This window comes from Pteropus alecto, unplaced genomic scaffold, assembly GCF_000325575.1.
Source record: "Pteropus alecto unplaced genomic scaffold, ASM32557v1 scaffold63, whole genome shotgun sequence".
NCBI lineage: Eukaryota > Metazoa > Chordata > Mammalia > Chiroptera > Pteropodidae > Pteropus > Pteropus alecto.
Genome location: NW_006434897.1, coordinates 5,147,319 through 5,155,171, shown reverse-complemented (window position 1 = coordinate 5,155,171; position 7,853 = coordinate 5,147,319).

The following is a 7,853-nucleotide window of genomic DNA, read 5'->3' as shown; positions in this document are numbered from 1 at the left end:
ATAGTCACAGTTGAAATATTCATCTCGATAGTCTATGCAAACTTATGTTTAGATTTTAATTATTAATAATTATTGATTATTGTATTTTTAAATTTTAAGAAGGTGTGAAAAATAAAAATAAATAAATTTAAAAACAAAATAAATTACAGTTATTTGAACCAAATCTTTTTTGCCTACTTCTTTCCTCTGATGGGATGGATAGTGTACATGTGACAAAAGGATGGAGTCTAATGCCAAGTGAATATGGTTAGGTAAATGCAAGGTACAGATATTCTGTAAAAGAAATAAGCAGTTCTGTGGATTTAAAATTGGGCTAATGTATAGAGAAATATGAATGTAAGCAAGAATGGGACTGTACCTCCAAAACTTTGGTAAGGTTACATTTATAAGGCATCAAACCCAATATATTCTAAGAGACCAGAAAACACTATTCATTAGTGAACATTGAATGCTAATATTAATATTAAAATAGTTGATTATTGTTGGTTTTATTACTGAATTATTTTTGTAAAAGAACTACATCAATGTGAAAACAAGACCTTGCTAGACCATGATGTATGTTATAATGTTGTTAAAATAAAATGGTGAGACATTGGTACAAAAGACAGGTATGTATATATTATGTAATGGTATAGGTGGCCTATAAAATGAGAAGCATACATGATCTTTATTTTGTCTCATTACTATTTATTCTGTTTATCTTTAATTGATTATTTCTCTAACTCCCTCTCATTTATTTGATGTATTTGACATGTATCTCCTCTTTGATTTGAGACGATCACAACAAAAACATTAAATGAATAAAATTAAGACTTAGAACTAGCACTAGAAAAATATGGATATAAACTTAAGAATAAAGCAGAATCTTTATCCACTATATGCACACAATAAAAGACCCATTTAAATCTGGCTGTTACATGGCAGCCAAAGGAAAAGAGAGATAAAGTCAATTATATGTTTCCAGTGTAAAAGAGAAAAAAATTCTTCTCCAAGAAAAGTGGAATATTTCGTAGCAAGTTTTTGAAAAAATTCCTCATATGGGGCTCCTAAAAGCGTTCATAGACTATAGTTTGGACAATAATTTGATTATTTACACAAAAAATAAAGAAACAGTTTTCAAAAGACTATATCTTAGATCATTTTTCATTAAAAGCAAATGACACAACAAAAGAAGAGAAATAGTACATCTTGATAAATGTAACTGTTAAGAGAATCAGGGCATAAGACATGTCCCATGCATGTATATTAATTTTGAGTATTTTAATTCTCTAAACTAGTATTTCCATTTAGGTAGACAGAATTCTAAGATTTCTACTCCTTGGTGTACACATTCTGAATATTCCCTTCATCTTGCATGTGAACTGGAATTTGGGGATATGATATGTCACTCCTGTGATTATATGGTAGAGGGGATTTTGCAGATGCAATTAAGACTCCTAGTCAATTATCTTTGAGTTAATTGAAAGAGGCATTACTTGGGGGTGAGCCTGACCTAATCAGGGTGCCCTCAAAATAGATAAAGAACTTTGCCTCATGGCCTTAAAGAAGCAAATTACCATATTTGGGAGATAGGCATATGTCAGGCAACCATGGGATGCTTCTAGGAGCTGAGAATGGCTTCCCTTGACTACCAGCATGAAAGCAGGACCTCAGTATTGGAAAAGACTCCGAACCTTAGATGAGATTGCAATCCCACCAACAGTGCATGAGGGTTCTCCCTTTTTCCACATCCTCACCACCATTTGTTGATTTATTGATGATAGCCATTCTAACAGGTGTGAAGTGATATCACATTGTGGTTTAAATTTGCATTTTTCTGATGATTAGTGACCTTGAGCATTTTTTCATGTGTCTATTGGCCATCTCTTGTCCTCTTTGGGGAAATGCTTATTCAGTTTGTCTGCTCATTTTTTAAATTGAATTGTTTGTTTTTTTTTTGTTGTTGAGTTGTATGAGTTCTTTATATATTTTAGATATTAACTCCTTACCAGATGTATCATAAGTGAATATCTTCTCCCATACAGTAGGTTGTCTTTTCATTTTGTCGATGGTTTCCTTTGCTGTATAAAAACTTCTTTGTTTGATGTAGTCCTATTTGTTCATTTTTCTTTTGTTTCCTTTGTCTGAGGAGATATATCAGAAAAAAATATTACTAATAGCAATGTCAGAGAGTATGCTGCTTATTTTCATCTAGGAGTTTTATGGTCTTAGGTCTTACATTTAAGTTTTTAAACCATTTTGAGTTCATTCTTATTAGAAGATGGTCTAGTTTTATTTTTTTTTGCATGTATCTGTCCCCTTTTCTTAACATCATTTATTGAATAGACTATTTTTATCCCATTGTATATTCTTGCCTCCTCTGTCATAGGTTGATTGACCGTATAGCTGAGTTTATTTCTGGACTCTCTATTCTGTTTAATTGATCTATGTGTCTGTTTTTATGCCAATACCATGCTGATTTGATTACTATAGCCTTGTAGTATAGTTTGATATCTGGTAGAGTGATACGTTCAACTTTATTCTTCTTAAGATTCCTGTGGGTATTTTGGGTCTTTTGTGGTTCCATATAAATTTTGGAATTATTTGTTCTAGTTCTGTGGAAAATGCCATTGATATTTTGATAGGGATTGCATTAAATCTATCAATAGCTTTGAGTAGTATGAACATTTTAACAAATTTTAATTCTTCCTATCCATGAGCACAGTATATGCTTCCATTTATTTGTATCTTCTTCACTTTCTTTCTTCAGTGTCTATATTATAAAGGGGGAAAAATTATCATTAAGTTTTCCTCGGTTTATACTGTCCTGGGTCACTGACACTTTTGGGACACCTTTAATGCACAGCCGAAACTACAGAGAAATGCTACTCAGTGTACATAATCCCAGTTTTGAATATCTTTTCAGACTTAGTCTGTTACTAGAAGTTAAGAGAAGAAAGATGATATAGAGATCATCATTGCAAATGTAATCTTTGTTTGTTTCCCACTTAAAAGATCCAAGCAGTCCTGGGACAAGATAAGTCTCATATTGTTTACTCAGGGCAGTATAACAACAGATAGATTATAACTTCTGTCATTTAATTTCTGTTACTGCCATGGATGTTTTGGGATAGAGCATGAAGATAAGCACAGAAATTCTGATTTCAGGATAGGAAATGATCTTGCAGTAGATTGCAGAAATGGTTACGAATTCTTTCTATACCTCTGTATACTTCTTTTTATTTTACAGTGTGACTTTACATAGTCTTTCATTAAAAAGAAGGTATCTGTTTTTTCATTGCTTGAATCTGGGCCTTAAACCATGGGAGAGTAGGAAAAGTAAAAGAAATACTTTGTTTGTTGGGACTTGCCTCTCTATTGCTCTTAGGAATTCTATATCTATCACGACGTAAATGAATCAGGGGAAGGCTGGCATATTTGTGGTTCACTTACCTTGTTGCTTCAGGTGATAGCCAGCCAGTTGCCACATATGACTGAGGGCTTAAATAGTAGGTGACCACAGATATATGTAGGATGGCTAAGTCATACTGATTTGCTCAGAAATTTCTCAGTTGTAGCACTGAGAGTACTATGTCTCAGGCAAACCAAGATGGTTGATTATCCTAAAAATGGGATTGAACCCAGCTGAGACAAGCAGAACCATCATCTGAGCTCAACTCAGATTTGTAACCCACAAAATCATGAGCTAATACATGATTGGTTAAGTCACTGAGTTTGGCACAGCTTGTTATACAGCAGAAGCTGATACAGACTTTTAGAGCCTCATCCAGTTCATTTAACTCATTTCTGAGATGAGAAAATTGAGATTCAGGGAGAGAGATACAATGATATACCCAAGTTCACCTATCTGGTAAGTCTTAAATTTGTCAACAAAAACAAATCAAAGCTAAAGTTAAGAAATGCCAGGGAATATCTTCCAAGGGATAATATTTGAATAGTAGTGTATCAAAAAATCCACATTGATGAATATCCAATTGTTTATATAAACCTGGGGAGATTGTATAATGCAGTGTTTAAGAGCAAAGGGTTTGAAGTCAGGCAAATATGAGTCCAAATTCTCCTAGATCATTATGGGCCTTAGGCAGTGTACTTAGCCTATCTAATCACTAGTTTTCTCATTTGTGAAATGGGCATATTTGTGCCCACCTCATAGGTTTGATAATGTGAGAATTAATTTAATATTGTAATGTAAAGTACTATATTCAGTGCCTGGTACATAGTAAGGACATCATATATGGTAGCTATATAAATATACAGGTCATAGAATCACTAAAATACTCAAATTTGTGGTGTTTCAATATCTGTTTTTGGAAAATTCTAGTAGTGACCTTGGATTGAGTCTTTTTCATCATTAGTCCTAAATAGAATATAGACTAAGAAGCAGAGAGCCTAAATTTAGTTATTTTCTGCCTCATTCTCCCTTATTTCTATAAATGCCAGAAACATTTACAGTTGTAATATCAGAAACTGTGGTTAAGTAATTCCATTTTAAAGAATCTCTTTTCTGTTGATAGCCATTTGAAAAGAAAAATACTTTATATGTAGACCTTAATTAAAAACTTCCTCACTTTTATTTGCAGCTATTAGAGAGTTTCAGATAATTATAAAAGAATATGACTGAGGGCATTAATAAGAAAATATTCAACATTAGCAAAACTTGCTTTAAAACTCTGTAGAGGGGAAAAGGTAACTCAGAAGCTGAAGGACACTAAAATATTCTGATTAAACCTATCCTCACAATGAATGCCAAGGGGGTATCATTGAGAAGTGGAAATCCATTCAGGTAACCAAAAAAAAAAGAAAAAAAAGACACCAGCTGTAGATAGAAAAAAGAAACATTACAGAAGAAGCATCTTAAACTTCTCTGTACTGTAGTTTTTGTGAATGACCATTGTAATGTCTCTGGTATGGGAGCACATTGAGAAGAAAAGACAAGATCAACACCGTGACCACACCACAAGCCTCAGGAAAGGCATTGTCAGTTTATTTTTGAAGGCACATTGTTTAACATTTCACTGAGGAAAATATCCCTTGGTATTTTAAGGACAGAGTTGCATCACCAAGTCTTCCTCTGCTTACAGTTTCTTCTCATAAATTCCATGGTTATCATCCAACTTTAATTAAGTGATATCTGTGTAGGCATCTAATTTAAATAATCAATATGTAGAATCTATATAGAAATTTTTAAACATAGAAATATGATCTCTGACTCTGACATTAGCTTGTTTTCATACTGTAGAATAAGATTGTATTTAAGAACATTCTAGATGTGATTTCATCTCAGTAAATAAAATTTTACTAGAAGATAATATGATATATTCTTTAACAAAATGGTTGCCAAGTAAGTTAAAACAAATAAAGAAGTTCACTTACATTTTTATTTTTAAGGTAGTCATAAAAAAACATTAATTAAACCTTATATATGCAAAATGAATTGCTTGGCGTTTCAAAGGTGCATAAGTGTGTACATACTTGTACAAAGGAAAGCTTTCTATTTATTTATAGGACAGGTCTGAGGCACAATAGCTGCATTACCAGCTTCTCCAAGTAGTCCCACCAGGGAGCCTTCATTTTTCCCTGGTGAGACCAGAATAAGTTGGTAGTTCAAATTCCATTGCCCATTCAGTCTCCTGAGACTTCAAACAAGGGAGCCAATTATGATGGTGGGTGCTGGGTTGTAGACTTGTGTCCACCATTAATCAGACTGAGTTTGCCTCCAGTTCATATTATAAACTCCAGTGAATGACACCCAGGTGGCATGGCTTTCAGTCAGGCCCACATGGACTGAGTTTGAACTGATGAACTGACATTCTGCAAGTGAAAGCTTGTTACTATTCCCCCGAGTTTATCAAAAGCCACCAATTACATCGCTGGTGGACTACCTTATGCATCAGCTAACATTCAGTTTTATATTGCCTTTTAAAGAGCAGGGCTTGATATTAGTAAAAAAGATAAGAAGTCTAAGCAATTTAACATAGATGACTAAATGATAGCATTTTTTTTTGGTGATATTATTTGATTAGATGAGTAAGTAAAAATAATTATCAACAATCTTACTTAAAAATCATATTTATTTGACTTAACTGGATGACATATGTATTTAGAAATGATCCTGTACACTTGAAAATATTTACCTAAGAGAAAGAAAATTGTAAATTTAGAGACTTAAGAGAAATCACATTTTAATAAAGGACAATGTATTTGGTAAACATTGTTAGGTTATTATGTTTATTTGCTGTTGTTCAACAAGCAATCTTTTATGAATTAGTAGGTTTTACCCAGAGATACTGCATACCACAGAGGAGCACATTAAATATTGAGTAAATGGCTTCCCTTTTAAAAGGAATAAGAATAAGATCTTGTTCTAAACTCCTCAACAATTTACATTAAAACTTTTTAACTTCAAATTGATTTTTTTTTTTTAAAGAGAGAGCGAGAGAGATCTGGGTTTACAGTATAAATTATACTAAAAAATAAATTTGTATAGTTTTTAATGTTTTATTCTTGCAAAGCTTATCAGTGATCAAAACTTTTCAATGGTTTGTTTTACTTTTGCCCCTATGTATGTGTATTTTATATACTGATGACTCTTTTAATCTTGTAAGAAGCACATCCAGCAATGAATCACATTCTTTGAGTGAATAATTCAGTCCTTGACGCCAACCTCTGAGGGGGAATATTGTGGTCATGCTGTCTGAACAGTGTGGTAGCTATGGCTACCTATATAATTCTTCGCAATGAAAAAAAAAGTGACAATGACATTAAATTTAATCAGGTTCCCCTTTTCTGTGGTTCCCACTGGGATGAGCCACTAGTGCCTTGCCTTAAATATTCAAAGGCCTTCCTGAGTAGTTTGCATGTGTTCATATACTGGGACAATGTCCTGCTAATACAGAACAATAGATCTGTCATGTATTCCTCCTGCAAGTAGATGTGAGTCTAAAGTTACTAAGTATAAGGTTTAAGGGCTGTCTTCTCAGTGACCGTCTTAAGTCTTAACAAATGGCAGTAAGGTTATGTACATAGACACTAAAGTGAACTTGATTATCTGAGTTAGAAATTCAAATAGGTCAAAGAACTGTTTGCTAAATAATAGTAAACCTGCCTAGCTGCCTAGCATTTTCAGTCACACTTCATCTGATATGAAAGACAAAGTACATGGCTGAAAACTTTGTAAACACATAGCTTAACAAATATTTAAGGACAGCAGCCAATATTTATGCCCTAGTACTTCTGCAGAACACTCAAGTGTATATCACTTTCTTTTAAATCATAGATGAGAAATTGTAAGGTGTGTTGTCTATCCATTGTGCATCCTTAGGAGGATGATAACTTTTAATGTTCAAAAGATGAAAAACAAAAAAGATGTTCATTATAATCATGTCTGTGCAACAGATCTGTGCCATTCCTTTAAAATCTATCTGATTGCTCATAATATTGATATTGGAGAAACTGAAGAAAGAGAAATGTAAATTAATTTCTTTTCTCTTTCTCAGGTAGGCAAAACCGACCAACCAAATAAATACAGACTAGCCAACGAAACTTTATTTCAGGAAAGAACTTGAGAGTAATTAACTGTATATGACATTTTCTACTAAGGACTAAGAGTAACCCTGTCTCAGGTTATATTTAATTCTTTCATATTTGATACTAAAAACTGACCCTGATAATCTTTGGATAGCCTTAATATATTTGTATGGCATATTATAAACCTAATAGTAATATTTAAGTGGTATACCATAGCTATAATAAAATGAAAGGTGAATTTCACAGTTCTTTCAGACCTTTAAAGATGCTTGCATAATTCTACCCGCTAACTTTCTTCTATTATATATAAATAAAATCTATTATAT